Raw genomic sequence first — 22,889 nt, forward strand, 5'->3', positions numbered from 1 at the left:
AACTCATTTCCTTCCCCCTCGCAAATTCAACAAATGTCTGCCCAGCCTGTCTTTTTAAGGTTCGGAACTTCTGCAGGTATGCTTCCGGAACTTGCTCATAGGCTGACAACACAGCATTTTTAACAGCCTCATAATTCTCTGACTGATCCTCCGACAGAGCGGAATACACTTCCTGGGCTCTCCCAATGAACCCACTTTGTTGTAGCAGGGTCCAGTATTGTACGGGCCACTGAAGATGTTTTGCTATCTTTTCAAAAGACCAAAAAAATGTTTCCACCACCTCCTCGTTAAACTTGGGAACAAGCCAAATGTTCCGAGCCACATCAAAGGAACGGGGGAGATCATTTTTGACCCTCACCTGAATCGATGGAAATCGGTTGGGCCTGTCCCACCTGAATTTCTAATTTTCTTAACTCAAACTCTCGTTGCCGTTCTTCTTTTTCTCTTTCAAACTCTTTTTGCCTTTCTTCCTTTTCTCTTTCAAACTCTCTTTGCCTTTCTCCCTTTTCTCTTTCAAACTCTCTTTGCCGTTCTTTGTCTTCTGACTTTATTCTGAGCTGTCTTTCTTCTGATTCTATCCGGGCTAATTCCAAGGCTTCACTCCTCCATTTTACCCACAGTTGTAAACCCATGCGACTGACAACAGCCGAAACAATCTCCGCCTTTTTCATACTAGATGTCCCACTAACCCCAATTTGATCCGCTACAGCTCGTAACTCTACCTTACGTAACAGTTCTACATCTTGCACTGATAGTCCCTTCTTCTCCAAAAATTCCTTCACTTCAAAATCCATCTCCTCAGCCATAGTGTATGACTGCAGTAATGTAGAAGTACCAGCACCATAAACAAAAGTCAAATTATCTGCCAATGAGAAATCTTACAAATGCGAAAAAACAAAAATCCAAGACAGGTATCATATAATCCAGCTCCCAGACGAGCCCCCAATTTGTTACGACCCGAAGCACACCAAGCCAAGCCTTCAATCACACTGTCTTTATTTATAGATTATCACACGAAAAATGTCTTCCTACACATAAAACCAAGGGAGAAAAGAGGGAAAAACCAGAGGGGGCCAGTCCAAGAGGAGGCAAGTCCAATAGTAGGCAGGTCCAAGAGTAGGCAGGCCCAACAGTAGGCCCCAGGGCAGGCCCAGTGGTAGGCCCTAGTGCAGGCCCAGCACGAGAGGGTAGAAGAGGGCAAGTCCACGAGTAGGCCCTAAGGCAGGCCCAACAGTAGGCCCCAGGGCAGGCCCAGTGGTAGGCTCCAGTTCAGGCACAGCACGAGAGGGCAGGAGTAGGCAAGTCCACGAGTCGGCCCCAAGGCAGGCCAACCAGTAGGCCCCAGGTCAGTGGAGGTACAGCAGCAAGAGTTCGATCCACCTCACCCTTCAGGTGGAGAGGCGGCTGCAGGGGGGGGGGGGGGGGGATTGATCTGGCATACCCTTCAGGTGGAGAGATTGCAGCTGGAAACTCCACAACCCCAGAAAAAGCACTCCGCCATGAGCCCTCTGACAAAATGGCCACTTTCTCCTCTGAATCACCTTCCTGGCCCCTCCCCTGCCCCACAGCCAATCATAGGCTTCACACACATGAACCAAACCACTTGGTCTAACTCACAGGGGTGTGGGGGGAGAAGGAAGAAGAAAAAGGTCACAGACCGTAACAATTTACATTCTTTGTGGTTAGCTTGCTCTTTATGTTCTTCATGGTTGGCTTGCTGTTTACGTTCTTCACGGTTAGCTTGCTCTTTACCTTCTTCATGGTTAGCTTGCTCATTAGGTTCTTCACGGTTCAGCGTGCCCTTTACATTCTTCACGTTTGGCTTGCTCTCTACATTCTTCACGTTTAGCTTGCTCTCTAAGTTCTTCATGTTTAGCTTGCTGTTTACGTTCTTCATGTTTAGCTTGCTGTTTACGTTCTTCACGTTTAGCTTGCTGTTTACGTTCTTCACGTTTAGCTTGCTGTTTACGTTCTTCACGGTTATCTTGCTGTTTACGTTCTTCACGGTTAGCTTGCTGTTTACGTTCTTCACAGTTAGCTTGCTGTTTACGTTCTTCACGTTTAGCTTGCTGTTTACGTTCTTCACGTTTAGCTTGCTGTTTACGTTCTTCACGTTTAGCTTGCTGTTTACGTTCTTCACGTTTAGCTTTCTGTTTACGTTCTTCACGGTTTGCTTGCTGTTTACGTTATTCACAGTTAGCTTGCTCTTTACATTCTACATGGTTCGTTTGCCGTTTACATTCTTCACGTTTGGCTTGCTCTCTACGTTCTTCACGTTTAGCTTGCTCTCTAAGTTCTTCATGTTTAGCTTGCTGTTTACGTTCTTCACGTTTAGCTTGCTGTTTACGTTCTTCACGTTTAGCTTGCTGTTTACGTTCTTCACGTTTAGCTTGCTGTTTACGTTCTTCACGGTTATCTTGCTGTTTACGTTCTTCACGGTTAGCTTGCTGTTTACGTTCTTCACAGTTAGCTTGCTGTTTACGTTCTTCACATTTAGCTTGCTGTTTACGTTCTTCACGTTTAGCTTGCTGTTTACGTTCTTCACGTTTAGCTTGCTGTTTACGTTCTTCACGTTTAGCTTTCTGTTTACGTTCTTCACGGTTTGCTTGCTGTTTACGTTCTTCACAGTTAGCTTGCTCTTTACATTCTACATGGTTCGTTTGCCGTTTACATTCTTCACATTTAGCTTGCTGTTTACGTTCTTCACATTTAGCTTGCTGTTTTCGTTCTTCACGGTTAGCTTGAAGTTTACGTTCTTCACGGTTAGCTTGCTGTTCACGTTCTTCACGGTTAGCTTGCTGTTTACGTTCTTCACGGTTAGCTTGCTGTTTACGTTCTTCACGGTTAGCTTGCCGTTTACGCTTTTCACGTTTCGCTTGCTGTTTACGTTCTTCATGGTTAACTTGCTCTTTATGTTCTTCACTGTTAGCTTGCTGTTTACATTCTTCATGGTTAGTTGGCTGTACACGTTCTTCACGGTTAGCTTGCCGTTTACGTTCTTCATGGTTAACTTGCTCTTTATGTTCTTCACGGTTAGCTTGCAGTTTACATTCTTCACGGTCAGCTTGCCATTTCCATTCTTCACGGTTAGCTTGCCGTTTACGTTCTTCACGGTTAGCTTGCCGTTTACGTTCTTCATGTTTAACTTGCTCTTTAGGTTCTTCACATTTAGCTTGCTGTTTACGTTCTTCATGGTTAACCTGCTCTTTATGTTATTCACGGTTAGCTTGCTGTTTACGTTCTCCACGGTTAGCTTGCTGTTCACGTTCTTCACGGTTAGCTTGCTGCTTACATTCTTCACGGTTAGCTTGCTGTTTACGTTCTTCACGGTTAGCTTGCTGTTTACGTTCTTCACGGTTAGCTTGCTGTTTATGTTCTTCATGGTTAACTTGCTCTTTATGTTCTTCACGTTTAGCTTGCTGTTTACGTTCTTCACGGTTAGCTTGCTCTTTATGTTCTTCACGGTTAGCTTGCTGTTTACGTTCTTCATGGTTAGCTTGCTGTTTACGTTCTTCACGGTTAGCTTGCTGTTTACGTTCTTCACGGTTAGCTTGCTGTTTACGTTCTTCACGGTTAGCTTGCTGTTCACGTTCTTCACGGTTAGCTTGCTCTTTATGTTCTTCACGGTTAGCTTGCTGTTTACGTTCTTCACGGTTAGCTTGCTGTTTACGTTCTTCACGTTAGCTTGCTGTTTACGTTCTTCATGGTTAACTTGCTCTTTATGTTCTTCACGTTTAGCTTGCTGTTTACGTTCTTCACGGTTAGCTTGCTGTTTACGTTCTTCACGGTTAGCTTGCTGTTTACGTTCCTCACGGTCAGCTTGCTCTTTTGTTACGGCCTGAAGCACACCAAGACAAGCCTTCAATCACACTGTCTTTATTTATAGATTATCACACGAAAACTCTCTTCCTACACATAAAACCAAGAAGGGAGAAAAGAGGGAAAAACCAGAGGGGGCCAGTCCAAGAGTGGGCAGGTCCACTAGTCGGCCACAAGGCAGGCCCAACAGTAGGCCCCAGTGCAGCCCAGTGTTGGGCCCCAGTGCAGGCCCAGCATGAGAGGGAAGGAGTAGGCAAGTCCATGAGTATGCCCCTAGGCAGGCCCAACAGTAGGCCCCAGGCCAGGCCCAGTGGTAGGCTCCAGTGCAGGCCCAGCACAAGAGGGTAGAAGTAGGCAAGTCCAAGAGTAGGCCCCAAGGCAGGCCCAACAGTAGGCCCCAGGGCAGCCCCAGTGGTAGGCCCCAGTGCAGGCCCAGCATGAGAGGGAAGGAGTAGGCAAGTCCATGAGTAGGCAACAAGGCAGGCCCAACAGTAGGCCCCAGGGCAGGCCCAGTGGTAGGACCCAGTGCAGGCCCAGCAGGAGAGGGTAGGAGTAGGCAAGTCCACGAGTAGGCCCCATGGCAGGCCCACCAGTAGGCCCCAGGGCAGTAGAGGTACAGCAGCAAGAGTTCGATCCACCTCACTGTGGAAATGTAACTCATTGATCATTGGAATTGGAAAACGAAGCAGATAGACGATTTCGTAAATGAATGTCAGGAATGTGCGCGAACGTGGTGATCTCTTGTTCACCTGGTCACAGCCCCGGGCTAGAGCACCCCCCTATTGTGAGGCAAATGGAACTCGCAGCAGGAGGGGAGCGAGTTGGTGCCAGTAAGGCGAGCGGGATGACTGAGCAACATTTCTGCAGAGAAGGGATTAACAGTTAGCGCACGGAGGATTAACTCGAGCGTGCCGATATAAACAAGGACAAACTTTGAGTCGAGACCACTTGTCATCAGAATCTCTGCCCAAACGGAACGAACAAGTACGGAACGAGGACAGCGCAGAAGACCGACCGCAGAAGAACCAACGACTTGAAATACTAAATTCGTTATATACACAAAGAATTAAGTTAAGCACCCCCCCGTTTTTTTACAACCTCGCACATTACAAGTTTGTTGTCGTCAAAACAGTGTAATATACCCATGATATTGCTATATTTTCTGGAGAAGTGATATTATGGTCACATAAAAACATAACAATCATGCCGTTTTCAATATTTTATTCTGAATAATTTAAGGTGAAATTTTTTGGGAATTTTAGGCATATTTTCACCTCAATTTAAGTATGGAGCTATAGGTCCATCACGGACAGTGTGGATGACGTTTATGTTTTCTAACGTACAGTCATTGTTCTGAGAAGACCTCTAGCGATCTTTGCGTCAATAACGTGTGTAGGACCCACGTGATCGGATCACTGACTCAACCCTACGTCTCATAGACCCTGTAAGCCGTCGTATGCGTTGCTGTGGCAGGTTGTTCCATTCCCGATGTAATGCACGTTCCAATTCATCCAGATTGGCTATTGGAGGGACCATCTTCGCAATTTGTCGTCCCAACATGTCCCAAACGTGCTCGAGGGGGTTCAGGTCAGGACTGTACGCAGGCCAGGGGATGGTTGTCACAGCACCTTGCTCCATCCGATCACGTGGGTCCTACACACGTTATTGACGCAAAGATCGCTAGAGGTCTTCTCAGAACAATGACTGTACGTTAGAAAACATAAACGTCATCCACACTGTCCGTGATGGACCTATAGCTCCATACTTAAATTGAGGTGAAAATATGCCTAAAATTCCCAAAAATTTTCACCTTAAATTATTCAGAATAAAATATTGAAAACGGCATGATTGTTATGTTTTTATGTGACCATAATATCACTTCTCCAGAAAATATAGCAATATCATGGGTATATTACACTGTTTTGACGACAACAAACTTGTAATGTGCGAGGTTGTAAAAAAACGGGGGGGTGCTTAACTTAATTCTTTGTGTATAGTATTGTAGTTCCTTATTATATTGAAACAAGTGAACTAGGAGTTAATAAAGTCTGGATATTTTGTAAACCTGTTTCCGGTCATTGGAGTCTTGAGTCCCAAACACACTTCCACGACAACTTGGTGGCTACCGTACGTGGATCGAGTGGACATCGCCAAGGTAAGCATGGCTTCCTGTGGATTGTCCATTATGATATACGAACCTGTGTTTAGTTTTTGTACATACATGGTGGAGGAGGTGGTGTTGGGCTTCCCTATGCACCGATACTGCGATATAGGTAAAGTAACGATTATCCGAGGAGTTTAACGTATTTTTGCGCTGTGTAAATAAATGCGCCAGTTCGACGCTGGTTATTGGGGGCCTTACCATGTACTGGGAGCAAGATCGTGCCATGAGTGCACCATGGGACGATCTGCTTCCAAGTCGTGTAAGGCCGGTACACTCGTTTGCACTTACAAACGTTTGCACTTACAAGGGTGGAGGAGAAGAAAAAAAAAAAATTCACAATTTTTTTCCCACCATTTTTATAACACCAAAAAAAATCGTTCGATCAACATACAAATTAATGACAGGCAACGCCATCTCATGCCGGTCCAGAATTATTGTGAAAGATGGCGATTGGATGAAAATTGCATACCGACACTCCCTCACTGTCCCTCATTGTTCCTCATTTCCATTCCGGCTACCTGTCTCTTGCTCCCGCTCCTTCTCCCTCCCTCTAGTTCCCATTGGCGGACGCTTTGCAAGAAGCAAAGCGTTTGTTGTGGTGCTGTTGCAGTGTTGTTGTTTTTTTGTGTATTTTCTCTGCTCCCTGTGCTCGCAGATTTGGTTGGTACATATATTTTATTGAAAGATGAAAAGTATATAGATATGGGATTGTAATGGGATTCTAATGGGATAAATATAGAAGATGTTTGTTTTGTCAAGAGAAAGTGACAATTGGCTGAGAAGTCACTGAGGCCGGGTCTTGGCCTTTGACAGCAGAGAAATTGTGTTCTGACAGCAAAAGACTTCCAAATAATGTTTGTGGCTGGATTGCTTCAAGAGAAATGACATACTAATTATTTTAATATAAAATCGCTATGAGATTGCTTGTCCCAGTAAAGGACATTAGCTTAAAGATGATATATTTGTATTGGGAAGGAACTTAGGAATGTTCAAGGCCGGACATGATCATTGGAAAACTTACAGTAAATTTGGGAAAAAGATGTGACTTTCCATAAAATTCTCACATAAAAATCTCATAGGAAGGAAGAGAATAAATTTGAATTGGAAATTGTGGAAAATTAAAATTAAAAGACCCTGTATTGGACTAACATGGGTGTTTGGAGAGAGACAGACAGAGAGATATAGACAGACAGAGACAGACAGACAGAGAGAGAGAGAGAGAGAGAGAGAGAGAGAGACAGACAGAGAGACAGACAGACATAGAGAGAGACAGATAGAGAGAGAGACAGACAGAGAGAGATAGACAGAGAGAGACAGACAGAGAGAGAGAGACACAGACAGACAGAGAGACAGACAGACAGAGAGAGAGACAGATAGAGAGAGAGACAGACAGAGAGAGAGACAGACAGAGAGAGATAGACAGAGAGAGAGACAGACAGAGAGAGACACAGACAGACAGAGAGAGAGAGAGACAGACAGAAGTTGGTTTAAATAGTTGTTGATTGCACTAGTCGACTGATATATAAATCCCATTCAAAAGTGAAGTGAATCGGATGAAAATTAAGGATTTTTGAAATTGTTGTTGACTTTTGGGCTATGTTGAATAAAATAGTTGTTGATTGAACTAGTTGACTGATATATAAATCCCATTCAAAAGTCAAGTGAATCGGATGAAAATTAAGGATTTTTGAAATTGTTGTTGACTTTTGGGCTATGTTGAATAAAATAGTTGTTGATTGAACTAGTTGACTGATATATAAATCCCATTCGAATAACAAGTGAACGTTTTTGGAACATTCAAATGTTGGGTTTTGCTGACGTTTCCACAACGTTGTTTCAACGTTTTTCACATTACTTTCCTGCAACATTGAAATAATGTTGTTGTAAAACGTTTCCACAACTTCGCTACAACGTTTCACTTTTGTTGTTGCAACGTTTTGCTCCAACGTTTTGGGAACATTCAAATGTTGGGTTTTGCTGACGTTTCCACAACGTTGTTTCAACGGTTTTTCACATTACTTTCCTGCAACATTGAAATAATGTTGTTGTAAAACGTTTCCACAACGTCGCTACAACGTTTCACTTTCGTTGTTGCAACGTTTTGCTCCAACGTTTTGGGAACATTCAAATGTTGGGTTTTGCTGACGTTTCCACAACGTTGTTTCAACGTTTTTCACATTATTTTCCTGCAACATTGAAATAATGTTGTTGTAAAACGTTTCCACAACGTCGCTACAACGTTTCACTTTCGTTGTTGCAACGTTTTGCTCCAACGTTTTGGGAACATTCAAATGTTGGGTTTTGCTGACGTTTCCACAACGTTGTTTCAACGTTTTTCACATTACTTTCCTGCAACATTGAAATAATGTTGTTGTAAAACGTTTCCACAACGTCGCTACAACGTTTCACTTTCATTGTTGCAACGTTTTGCTCCAACGTTTTGGGAACACTCAAATGTTAAGTGAATCAGATGAGAATTCACGAGTTATTTAATTATTAGCGATTAATGAAGTACTTATTTAATTAATTACATTTCTTTATCTTCTGCCCATTAACTCAGGCACCTTGTGAGTTAGGAAGCTGATAATTGGACATTACAATGACCAAGTGATGTGGCTATCAAGGATAATTTTGATTTATTGATTAATCATTTAATAAATTAATTCGTTGATTTTATAAATGACTTATTTAATTAGAATTCTTAAGAGATACATCTTCGGATGAAGTACTTGCAGATTGGTTATCCTATGAGCCAATTGATTAAGGAAAAATATTTTGTGACGGCCATATTGGAGTTAGTGGAAAATCTTGAAAAATCTATCTCCTTTTTTTTCCATTTCTGACCTATTGAGCTGAAACTTGGCACACATATACTACACCCCAAGGCGAAGAACGCACTTTTCTCTGAAGTTTCATTTTCTGATTAACTAGTCTACAACACACCAATTAAAAAAGTGCTGACTCTGCATTTCTTGTATTTAATAATATTGTGATGCCATGAACTTGGTGTCGACCTGCAGGCCAAACCGTTGGTCAGATGAGCTCGATACCTTGACCAATTATAGTAAGTCACTTGATTGGATGCATATATTAATTATGACATCATAAGTCACGTGACATGGCGGCCATGGTGGATTTCTTGAAAACCTTTAAAATGCATCCCTGCGTTCATTTTTCGATCGATTGAGTTGAAAGTTTGAACAATCGGATCTGGACTGTCGTTGTTAACGACTCTGGCACGCACCCGTCCAATCAGGATGGAGCGGTATGGTCCCCGGATCATCACTGCCCGCAGTTTTAATTAGTTTTACTTTTACCTTTCACTCTTTCTGTTCATTGTTCTCTTGGTCATACAATTTTTTGGAAGACATGCATGTCATGATATAGGAAATGTTTGTTCTGTTGAACGGAAGAAATGTTTATGGTTAATTCAAACGTGGTAGGTGGGCAACACCACAAAGCATACCTCTTTTAAGGTGTGTATAAACCCTGGAACATACCTCTTTTAAGGTGTGTATAAACCCTGGAACATTTCAGCAGTCAATACGATGCTGAAATGGTGTAATTTAATTAAACGTGGTAGGTGGGCAACACCACAAAGCATACCTCTTTTAAGGTGTGTATAAACCCTGGAACATTTCAGCAATCAATACGATACTGAAATGGTGTAATTTAATTAAACGTGGTAGGTGGGCAACACCACAAAGCATACCTCTTTTAAGGTGTGTATAAACCCTGGAACATTTCAGCAATCAATACGATGCTGAAATGGTGTAATTTAATTAAACGTGGTAGGTGGGCAACACCACAAAGCATACCTCTTTTAAGGTATGTTTAAACCCATGAACATTTCAGCAATCAATACGATGCTGAAATGGTGTAATTTAATTAAACGTGGTAGGTGGGCAACACCACAAAGCATACCTCTTTTAAGGTGTGTATAAACCCTGGAACATTTCAGCAATCAATACGATACTGAAATGGTGTAATTTAATTAAACGTGGTAGGTGGGCAACACCACAAAGCATACCTCTTTTAAGGTGTGTATAAACCCTGGAACATTTCAGCAATCAATACGATGCTGAAATGGTGTAATTTAATTAAACGTGGTAGGTGGGCAACACCACAAAGCATACCTCTTTTAAGGTGTGTATAAACCCTGGAACATTTCAGCAATCAATACGATGCTGAAATGGTGTAATTTAATTAAACGTGGTAGGTGGGCAACACCACAAAGCATACCTCTTTTAAGGTGTGTTTAAACCCTGGAACATTTCAGCAATCAATACGATACTGAAATGGTGTAATTTAATTAAACGTGGTAGGTGGGCAACACCGCAAAGCATACCTCTTTTAAGGTGTGTATAAACCCTGGAACATTTCAGCAATCAATACGATGCTGAAATGGTGTAATTTAATTAAACGTGGTAGGTGGGCAACACCACAAAGCATACCTCTTTTAAGGTGTGTATAAACCCTGGAACATTTCAGCAATCAATACGATACTGAAATGGTGTAATTTAATTAAACGTGGTAGGTGGGCAACACCACAAAGCATACCTCTTTTAAGGTGTGTATAAACCCTGGAACATTTCAGCAATCAATACGATACTGTAATGGTGTAATTTAAGTAAACGTGGTAGGTGGGCAACACCACAAAGCATACCTCTTTTAAGGTGTGCATAAATCCTGGAACATTTCAGCAATCATGACGATTTTCTCATGTCACCTGAAATGGTGTAATATTGTGTAATATGGTCGACCTTGGTTTTGTTTGGGTTTTGTTGTTTATTTTTGTGGGTGTGTATTTTTGTGTATTTTGTATATATTTTCACGACTAATTCCAGTTAACATCCTGCAAAATTTGCTCGTTTTTCTGGCCGAGTCGAAATTGTGTTGAGTTCCTATGGCATGCGCCATTAAAAGCGCTGTGTAATGGTTGAGCTCCCTTTATTTCGTTTTGGTCACGCGGATGAGCAGACAAAATGACGAATGCTGCGGCTGGAGCAGTAGAAGCGATTTTTATTTTTAATTGTTTAATGATTATCCGATATTGTTATGACTTATTGTCAATAGGTATACTAAGTGGTCAGGAGGTAGCCTTTTGCTATGTACAGTTTTATTCTATTGTTGATTATACCACATAGCTGTGGTGATAAAGGAAATGTTCGTTTTTCAAATAGATGATTATGATATGACCATGATTATAAAATCATGATGATTATTATGAATGATATCATAGGGTTCAAATGCAGAATGATTGCACGAACTGGGAAAATACCTTTCAAGCCCTATGGGATAAATTGGGTATTACAAGCGATGGAGTTTCAAAATTTAGCATGATTGAAGGAATTTTACAGTCCCATTTCAGGAGTTTTACGAAATTTAGATTGCGAAGAGATTTTGGGTACTATTAAAAGAAAAATGATGAGATATTTTTCCCAATGAACTTTAATATCTGCCATCCATTTTAGCTGTCTCACGAATGAAGGATGAGTTGCCTTTAGTGGTTGCAAAGAAAATTTGTGGAGACCAGGCAAAATGGGGGAAAAAAAAAATGTCAGATATGACCCTAGGACAGAACAGTGATTCGTCAATTGACATGAGGTATGAACCAGAGGTGACGACCGATGATCTTCGATCTCAGTCAATAGATGGACCTGTCCTGACATCATTGGGGAAAGGGCTTATGCAAGGAGTCATCCAAAATGATTAATTTGATTTATTGATGAATATTGCTAAATTAATTGAAATTGAATAATTGAATTGATTAAATTGAATACATTTAATTGAATAAATTTAACTGAATAAATTGAATTGAATAAATTGAATTGAATATATTGATTGTTTGATTGATGAAAATACGATCTCAAGAAAGAAGCTTTGATATCTTTGTGAGATATTATCAATGTGAAGACAACCTTGGAAAATTGAGCAAGGTGGTGAGTTTATCTATAGATATATATGTGCGGTTACCATTGTGTGATTTCCCCTTCAACAGAGCGGATTCACCCAACACCTGAGGATTCACCCATTTCATACTGACCCTTTGGCTCATCTACTGATCTGTGAGATTGGGTTGTGCAAAAGCCACAGGTGAGAGAGATTCTCTGGAGGTCACCGTTTGAACAGGTGGAGAGATCCTTCCAGGAGGTACGAGTGAAGCTTTAGAGGAACCTGGAACAAGCTACAACACATCCAATGCCACTTGGATAAAAGGTGGAACAGACCCCAGTAGATTTATTTATAGTATATATAGTACAGGTGTGTACAGGTGTATTCCAAAGCGCAGATCCTAGTAATCTACCTGGTACATTGAGGGAATACTGAGTGTTATTCACATACAGGCAGAATGGGAAATGGAGCCTGCAAGAATACACAAGGACAACCAGAGATTCCACAAAAAGGTACTTGTACATATCATATGTACGACCGTATATGGTGCCGAAGCTATAAGGCAGGTCGAGAATTGGTATTTGTGGACAAAGGGACATGCTGAGGAGTTTCCAAGAGATGGTACATTTGAGCGAAGTCGATTGGAAAAATTGGGACAAAGATTGAAAGCCAGGGAGAGACAGAATCTAATGGTAGACTGGCTTGCATTCCATCTTTGGGATGGTGAATCCAGACAACGGGAACAGCAAGAACGGATAACGGATCTAGAACTTAAAATAAAAAGGATATAGGATACAGTGGAGGAGACAAATGCACAACTGCCCTCGAAATTAGGTATGAAAGTGACAGTTGTCCCATCTGATTCCCATTTGTCTCCACAAAAAGGACAGTACAGAGAATTTTTTCGTGTTTCAGGAGATAACGAAGGATTGCAGTGGCAACTCAGGGATGTAGAGATGCAGCCCAGCAATACAAGTGCACAGGTGCACAGACCAGGCAATGACAGAAACCGGTGTTTCAGGTGTGGACAGATGGGACATTGGAAAAGAAGATGTCCGTATGTCAACAGGAAGACAAGTTCATGGGGCAAACCAAGATCAAGGGTACCAGTGCTTACCGGTACCTCAGACAATGATTAGGCCTTCATTGCTGCAAATCCCAAATGATGATTGGCCTCAACAGATTCGATTACTGGACAAACATGAATAACTGTCGATGATTTTTGTGTCTGAAAAGTTTTCGGAGCAAGAATGATTCATTTTTTCTTTTGCTTGTTAACAAATTAATAATTAATTGATCAAATGCCAAAAAAATTGGATCTTCTATTTTGGGCACAGCAATTTTAAATTTACAAAGTTTGGAACAATTGGGTTGCAAATTTTTTAAAACCAAGTGACAAGAGTCACATGATGATCAGGTGGGAATTTCGGACTATTGTTCCGCATGATCGATAGGTCAGTGGTCGACTGACATGTAAATGGGCGTGTAGTCAAATTTGGATAAATTATTGTGGGAACTGAAAGGGTAATTTCAATGTGACATCATAGGGGTTTTCTAAGAATAAACTTTTTGGTCCATTTGTGTATTAGCATTTATAAAATTGAAGGACAAATTTTATGAAATTGAAATAAAAAACTGACACCCATCCTGATCTGTAAATAATGGTTCCAACGCAAACAAATATGCATAATGCATGCGTGTGTGTGTGTTTTGTGTATCAATGTTTGTGTTTGTTGTTGTTGTTTTGTGTATCAATCTTACAAGATTGTTGACACTGTGGAAGTGTAACTCAGTGTAACTCATTGGTTGGAACTGGTAACGAACCAAGGTACGAGCAGGTGGTCGTAAGAATGTCAGGAATGCATCTCGCCCTGTCGAAGCTGGGAGTCCTGTTGTGTAGCTTTAGCACGACCCCGGGCTAACACACATTCCCAAGCCCGTACTATTGTCTTTCATCGGGATGCAAAGAGGATGAAGCAAATTCCCAGCAGGGAGGAGCGAGTTGGTGCCAGGAAGGCGAGCAGGATGACTGAGTAACATTGCTGCGGAGAAGGGATTACGATTTCAGCGCACAGAGGATTAACTGAAGTTTGCCCATATAAACAGAAGAGACTTTGAGTCAAGGAGACTTGCCATCAGAAGCCCTGCCCGATGGAATGAACGAGTACGGCGCTGCGGAGTTTTGAGTTCTGAGAAAGAGGGACTATGCGGATAGAGTTATCTGGTCCATTGAGTTAACGGTAGTTATTAGTATTTGAATGAAGTGAACAACTAGTTAATAAAGTTGTGATCTTTTGTAAACCTGTGACATCATTGGAGTCTTGAGTCTCACAACACTTCCACGACAACACCACAGTGTGCCTTGTCTGAAAATAGATAGTTCCATGGGGATGGGATCGCATATCGAGAGAATTCGTAAAATAAAAATAGAAATATAATTTGATTATGAAAATTATCACTTTTGTCAAGGGAGATGGAGAATAAAGATTTGATTTGCTGAGTTATGAGCAGCTATTCATTAATAGTAAAAATTGGGAGTAATCTTGGGATTCCATTTTGATAGAATTTATATGAGAATAACAGCTATTTATGGATATGAGCTTCATTAAAAAAAAAAAACAAAAAAAAAAAATGTGGGAGTACAAAATTAGTCAAATTTGGGAGAGGTCTTACACTGACGTCCCAGAATACATAATTTACACAGGGTAAACGAATTAATTTATCGTAGTGGATTGTTAACAGCAGCCTGAAAATGTCCTGAGAGGGTGCATCCACGTAATCAGAAATCCCAGATTTGTTTTTACAAACAAAATTTTGGTAGAGGTCTTGTGTGGACGAGCACTCGCTTGGTAGATAAAAAACGGTACTGCATGTTGGCAGCCATTTTTGCGGCCAGTTAGGCCAAGCAAACTGAGAGGAAATTGTAGTTAAATACGTAATGTACACATGGCTATTTGTAAAATAAAAATAAAAAAAAGGAAATTTGTTCAGATGGGAACATTTTTCGAAGGTTTATTAAAGTGTAATAATATGACATGTGGCAAGGCAAACTATTGGATGGAAAAATTAGATCTGGTTATAGAATAAATTTATTGACCCCTTGAAGTTAATTCTTCGAATCATTGTTTCACTGGCATTTTGAGTTCACATTGGAAATAGTTTGGTAGAAACCTTTGGTTAAAACCTTTGTTGCGGTATTTTGGAACGAACTGATAAACCATAGGAGATTGATAAGAATGAAACAAAAAAATGGACCCAAAGTAGAAAGGTGGATTCATGCCTCTCATTGCAACCGAGCACATGGGGCAAGGGAGGACGGTCCCACAGAAAATGAGGCTGCACCTAGCAGCCCAGCAGAACATTCAGTGGCAGATAAATGATAGTCGTGATTTACAGTCATTTGAATTACATTTTAACACCCCTTGCATTGATAAACATTGCATTTTCAACATGTATTCCTACTTGGGATAGTGACATTTATTTGCCTACATGACATACAATTACCTACTGATATTAATACAGCATGAGTGATAATGTATCACAACTACACTCATGATCAGGGGATTTAGTTCGACCCCGGGAGATAGGGGGATCAGGGTAAGACAAAGAATCTGATTTATGTTACATATTAAGGGATTTTCTTTATTTACCTTTTAGGAAGCTTGTCAGTTTGGTATATAATGTTGAATGTCATCGACATATAATTAAGTTATAGGTATGAACATATACAAGGAGTAGCAGACTTGTTTGTTGGTTTAGTAGTTATATTGGCAATAGTAGTGTATATATGTTGCTTCTGGGACACTCTCATTTTCCCATTGACTTACATGTTAATTTTTCCCCTCCCTCATTGCCCCTAAACACCTCTATTTCTCTCACCCTGTTCTTTACGAACCTTCTAACCTTTTGACATGTTATCCTTATTCATTAGACCACTTAAACAATGGTCCTTCTGTGTGAACCTGTGATCCTTCTGACCTCATGGACCTTTTAACCTTTTACTCTTAATATCATCTGGTGAATCATCTTTGACCCACTCAAACAACGACCCTACAAATATTTGTTTATGTGTGGGAAATAATTTAATTCTCCTACTAGTCTAGTAGGAAGACTAGGTCCCCCTGCACCGCCCGGAGATATACTTCTAATCAGTGTTTCTAGATTGGACAAAATGTGTAGAAAATGACTAGCTATGGCCCCAAGCTGAAAAAATGTCCCACATACCATTTTTATGCAAATTACTGCTGCAAATTTTATGCAAAATTATGCAAATTTTATGCAAATTTTTGATGAGGAGTAGAGTTGAGGGGTCTTTGAGGGCTTCATCGAGGTGCTCTCGGTTGCAAGACTGGGTCATTCTGAGAAGCACAGCAGGGTCAGAGATCATGATGTTCTCCTCCTCAGTGAATCTCTCCATCAACAGCCTCTCCATTGCCTCACACACTGTTTTGAGGCAAAAGAGGGACTTTGCGTAGGCCTTTCCACTGAGAACACCTTTGAGAGATCCACTTGTTACTAGTTGTGCCTCAAAGAGAATCTCTGCATATCCAGAACCACGCATCTTGTGTCCAGTGAGCATCCCGATGTAGTTCATGGATGTGTGGAAGGGTCCAATCGTTACTACATGACTAGCAAATTCATTTGGCCAGCGCCAGATGATGGGAAGGGCTTTCATGCAGACACCCAGATCAAATGTATTCAGGACCCATCTCTGACCCACCTCAGCAGTTGCTGCCTCGGAACGCTTCAGTAGCTCACGAACAACTGCGTTGTCTGTGATCGGTTGGTGGATAGGCGTGCAGTAGTCGACTGTTGATTTGCTGGGTGGGGGAGAACCAGTTGCAGAGGTGAAACCCCCTAGCCCAGGCACAGGCTGCAGGCCATTGCCATGCCATGCAGGCACCAGGCACAGACCGATCACAGACAACGCAGTTGTTCGTGAGCTACTGAAGCGTTCCGAGGCAGCAACTGCTGAGGTGGGTCAGAGATGGGTCCTGAATACATTTGATCTGGGTGTCTGCATGAAAGCCCTTCCCATCATCTGGCGCTGGCCAAATGAATTTGCTAGTCATGTAGTAACGATTGGACCCTTCCACACATCCATGAACTACATCGGGATGCTCACTGGACACAAGATGCGTGGTTCTGGATATGCAGAGATTCTCTTTGAGGCACAACTAGTAACAAGTGGATCTCTCAAAGGTGTTCTCAGTGGAAAGGCCTACGCAAAGTCCCTCTTTTGCCTCAAAACAGTGTGTGAGGCAATGGAGAGGCTGTTGATGGAGAGATTCACTGAGGAGGAGAACATCATGATCTCTGACCCTGCTGTGCTTCTCAGAATGACCCAGTCTTGCAACCGAGAGCACCTCGATGAAGCCCTCAAAGACCCCTCAACTCTACTCCTCATCAAAAATTTGCATAAAATTTGCATAATTTTGCATAAAATTTGCAGCAGTAATTTGCATAAAAATGGTATGTGGGACATTTGTTCAGCTTGGGGCCATAGCTAGTCATTTTCTACACATTTTTTCCAATCTAGAAACACTGATTAGAAGTATATCTCCGGGGGGTGCAGGGGGACCTAGTCTTCCTACTAGACTATACAACTCTCCTCACCGTCTAATACATTAACAAAAAATATGTTTGAGTTTGGTTCTTCATCAAGATATTTTAACTGAGCTAAGATAAAATGGTAAACCTCCCTCAATGTTCTTGTTTGAGCGCCTCCAGTGCCACATACCATTTTTAAATTAAAGTATATATTTTCCTGACAAGCATCAAAGTTTTCCGTCCACTCAAAAATATTTCCATCTTTTTTACCCAATTCACCGGTATTTAAATTAATTCTCTTATTTGTTTTGTAAATTGTTTTACCAGTTGTCTTTTCAATTATACCTATTTGATATTTTTCACATTCGTTATGTTTACCATTTATATACCAAGGTTGATTACACCTCCACTCTTTAGTCTGGTTGGTACTTGGTTCTATCATTTATGTAATAGTAAAAAAGGCGGCGGTAGCCCGTTAAAATCCCCAACCCCCCCTTTTTAACTTATCACTTATATATATATCTTATCACTTATATATATCTTATCACTTATGTATATCTTATCACTTATATATATATCTTATCACTTATATATATCTTATCACTTATATACTTATATAACCATAAGGGAGACTATCAATTCCATTTTCTAAAATAAACCTCTTATCATCAAAAGCCCCCAATGCTTTCTTATTTATCTCTTCTGAATATAATTGATGTTTATAACTTCTTATTCCATTAATCTTTCGAAACTCTTCTTTCTTTGTTGTTAAACAGTTATAATAATCATTAAAGTTTATTGTTTCTTTAATGATATTTTTCTTTATGCCTTTTAACTTCTTATCAGTTTTTTCAACGTTATTCACAATGTATTTATAAGCATAAGCCTTAGACCTCAATCCCACAAATTCACTCATTACATTTCCTCCTAATTCATCCTTAAACTTTCCAATCACCTTTTTATTTTTAGAAGAGAACAACTCACTCTCTGGACTGTAATTACTAGTGTCATATATATTAATGTCCTTTTTCATGTCTGAATAAACATCATCAGTATTAATTTGCAAAATAAAACTATCTGTATCCATATAAAGTAGATTTACATCATTTTGATATTTCTTCCTCAAGTTATTATAAAAGTAATCATACATTAATGACTTTGATAAATCAAGAATTGATGTTCCAATATAAATAGGTTTGTTCATTTCAATACTCTCTTTAATCAAATGGATCGCACAAAAGTTCTCAGTAAAGACCTCAGCTCTAGTAAAACTCGGTCTATTAATTAATTTTGATGCTCGTTTCCAAGATGTTGATAGTCTGATATTTTGTCTTTTTCTCACATTTTCCATGGTCTTACCAAAGACCGCATTATTCATCAATTTATAAAAGTCTTTCTCAAAATCTGTTTTTGACTCTGTTCTTCTTTGTGTATTAAAATCAATGTACCCCTTCAACCAATGACTTTGATTGAACTTTAGAACCCTATGGATCTTCTCTACTCTTAGACCTTTTGATAAATATTGTCGCAAATTTATTTGGTGTAGAACATAATTTTTCTTGTTATATAATGTAGTAAGTAATTTTTCTGTTGATTCACCTATATTAAATGATTGTTGATAATCACTTAACCACTCCTTCTTTGGACTTTCCTTTTCACAAGCAAATGGGAGATCTTTGTGTAGGTTATGAAGTTCCTCTGGATATTTCAAATCGACCTCAAAATAATAACCAACCTTTGAATCATCCAATTCTTTTTGTGTAGAGATACATACATCTTGTAAAACCTTTTTGTAATCTTTTTTCCTTTACCCATCTAAGTTTTCCATAAGGAAGAGCCTGAGACATTGCCCAGCCATACAGGTTGTTCGCATCATAATACATCAAGTAGGAGCTCTCTACCGATGGACCATAATTTGGAATGTACTTGTTATTTGCTTTAGCATATCTCTTTGAACAGACTTGTGAAATTCCTCCTCTCTTTGCCTTTTCAATCATCAAAAGCATATCAACAACGGTTATCAAATCCAAAGCTTGTTTTGTCATTTTTAACATCGTGCTCCAAGCCAATCCAGGAGCAGTGTAATAGTGAGCAGGATCCAATCCATATCCAGAATGACATTGTTCTGAAAGCCTCAAACACATCAGCCAACAAAAGCACATCAGTTTTGAGGTACAAATCGTGATACTCACCAAGATTCTTAATGTTATATTTTTTCCAAACATTTTGTGCGTGTGCATAATCTTTATCAGATATATGACTATTATTTAATTTGTTATAGAAATTTTCTTTTAAAGGAAGTTGTGTTTCATTGAATCTCTCAAATGAGTCCATATAGTCATAGGGGTAAATTCCCTTTTGTGTTAGAAAATCTTTATCTAAAAAATACTCTGAAAGACATGGAAACTCTTTTAGATTTTGAACCAAGTTAGCCAATGGACTTGCCATGAATTTAAATGTATCAAGAAATCTGATATGAGTAATAGGAGATGTGTGAATTGTTTTTGTGAATGAAATGTATTTCTGATCCGTGTTTGGAATTGCTGAGATACTTCCAGAAGTCTTTGAGAGTTCCTTGATAAATAGATGTGTATCATAATGAGCGTTGTGATGAAGAAAGACAGGAATGAAAGAGGGGAGTTGATAATTAATATTACAACTTTGATGAGCCGGACCTCTATATTTACCAGTGAGATGACAATGGTCTCTAACCTTTAGACCTTTACCAATTTTCTCCTCACAAATATGACAGACATTGTTTTTTATAAATTCCCTTTTTTCTTTACTTGTTAAGGACATTGGTTTATTGGTTTCTCTCATTATCTTGGTTAATCGAACACAGTCTTTTTCTAGTCGTTTCACAAACTCCTCTGGGGTATTTGAGCCTCTATACATCTCTAACTTGTTATATTTATCACCAACGGATGATTTGATATAATAACAAAAACCACAAGGAGTATGTTTTTGATATTTATTTGTGTATGATTCTTTTGGATCTGGAGAAGCAGTATCAATTTTTTCTAAAATACTTTCAAAATCAGCATATATAACAAATGGATGTTTTATTGTTTTCTTTTCATCTTTGAATGTGATATTTGAGCCTTCTTTAGGCATGTTGATTACCGTTGATTTATGTTCACCACAATAATTTGAATGTTTATCTAATCTTTCTTGTGTATGGAAGAAGTTAAGACAACGCATACAAATATATATTTTATTTGTTCTTTTACATACTTGTGGTTTTATTAATTTTGTAATATCTTTGATGTATGTATAATGTGAATTTTCCTCTGAATTAAAATATAGAAGATTAATATGAGTTTGTTTACAATTGTCAGAAAGCTTTAAAACCTGAATGTTGTTTGTTTCTGTTAGACCATAAACATTAACTGATAAATTATTCATCTTTTCAAATTTAGGAATATCATTTAAAGTCATCGGAAACTTTAGATCTTTCGTATTTAATGTATTCTCATATTTTTTATAATGAGATACTCTTTCATCATGAAAATGTGGAGGATGTAAGTGTGCTAAAATAGACCAGAGAAAACATTTATTTTCTTTATTTTTGATATTGATAACTGCTTTTCTATTTTTGATAACACTGGGTAAATCAATGTAAGAAGAAGCTTTTAGAGGATCTGATTTAAGAATATGAATGTCTATGTAAATAATTTTTCCTATATTGAATCCACTTCCTACGATTGAATTATCCACATCTTGCTCTTGTTTAATAAGTTCATCATAGACTCCTGATGTTTTAAAATCTTGATATGAAGATATAAAGTGTGGCTCAGTTCTCAAGTATGGTGTATCTATAACTCCTTTATCCTTTGTCATTTCTAATTTTACCCCCATATAAAATTTAAGTGGTTTCATTTCTTTTAGTGTTTTTTCAATCAATGTTTGAACAGCAGGTTTGACTATTTCTACAGCATCAACTATAGACTTTGGTTCGGGAGGTTTGAAGTTAAAGATTCGAATCCTGATATGTCTTTTGAAAGCACCATCAGTATTTTTAATAGTAAACAATTTTGACAAGTGTTTGTTAGTTTTAAGATGGGCTTTAAACCCCTTCTTGAGGATGGTTGTTTTACAGACCTTACAATGTTTTGTTTTAGGTGGAAGAGGGGAAAGTTTGTTAAGAATGTTGTATGTATGTTTTGCGGTGAGAATATGTTGTTTATAATATTTTACTTCCTTCTCGCAAGTATCACAATAAACCATATTTATAGTGTGAGAAAACGTGGTGTTTTATATATATCACTGTGCTTAAAATAAAACACTTTTGAGCTTTACAGCTCCGTTTTATATATATTGCTGTGCTTAAACTAAAACACTTTTTCACTCAGAATCATCTAAGTCATAACTATCACATGAATACTCAGAATCATACTCAGAGTCATCAATAAAGCTACTCTCATAACTATTATTTGAGCACAAACTATTAGTATCATAACTATCATCTGTGTTCAATGAAATACTATCATCACCATCGTCCGAGTTCAATGAAATACTATCATCACTATCGTCCGAGTTCAATGAAATAGTAAAATCTTCACTGCTGTAATGACTCATATTTAATTAGCAGAAAAAACCTTTCCATCTATACCAATATACTTTCTTTCATTAACGGATTCAATCTCTACATTTTTAATATCAAAAGTTATCTTTAAATAATCTCTAACTATCATAGAACGAAATGACATTTCACCAGAAATATTAACATCATTCATTTTACTTAGATCTACACCCTTTGGATTATTAAAGTAAATACAAATTTCTCCACGAGTATTGTTGATGGTCTTATCATTCTTTTTCAAAGTATCGTGGTCAATCACTTTTTCAAGCTTTGAATAAATTGCCAGGAGTAGAGGAGAAACTTTTGTTAGATTTACTTTAATGGATGTCTTTCCAGGTATAGTTAGAGCTCTTCCTTTAAATGAAATAGAGGGGCTCATGTTATTTTCCATAACTGGTTTTACCCAAAAATTTCCATATTTATCTTTGTTCAATTTAACATCTTTGACATATTTTTCTATATCTTTCACCGAAGTAGAGATTGATTGAAATTTGTCTTTTGTGCTTTGAAACATTGTATTTATTAATGAATAAACTTGCATTTAGTTTAAGTAAAAATTTACCACATAAATATGATAAGTTCTGAAGGATATTTAGAATTTCCAGACTCTCCATATGATAAATTAGAGAATTGTCCGGCTTGTGATAGAGTGGGGCTTAATGATGAGGATTCATATAAACAATGTTTATTCTGTGATTATATTCTAATTAATGATAATAAGAAATTAAAAAAAACATATAACTCTTTTAAATTAGAACCAAAAATGAATTACTTTACAAGATTAATAAGAGAGATGAATGTTAAGCATTATGGTGATAATACACCATTTCTTACAAGGAAAGAGACTCTTTGTATTGAGGAAATGTATAAGGGTTTAAT

This window comes from Myxine glutinosa, chromosome 4 (genome assembly GCF_964187855.1).
Source record: "Myxine glutinosa chromosome 4, kmMyxGlut1.1, whole genome shotgun sequence".
Taxonomy (NCBI): domain Eukaryota; kingdom Metazoa; phylum Chordata; class Myxini; order Myxiniformes; family Myxinidae; genus Myxine; species Myxine glutinosa.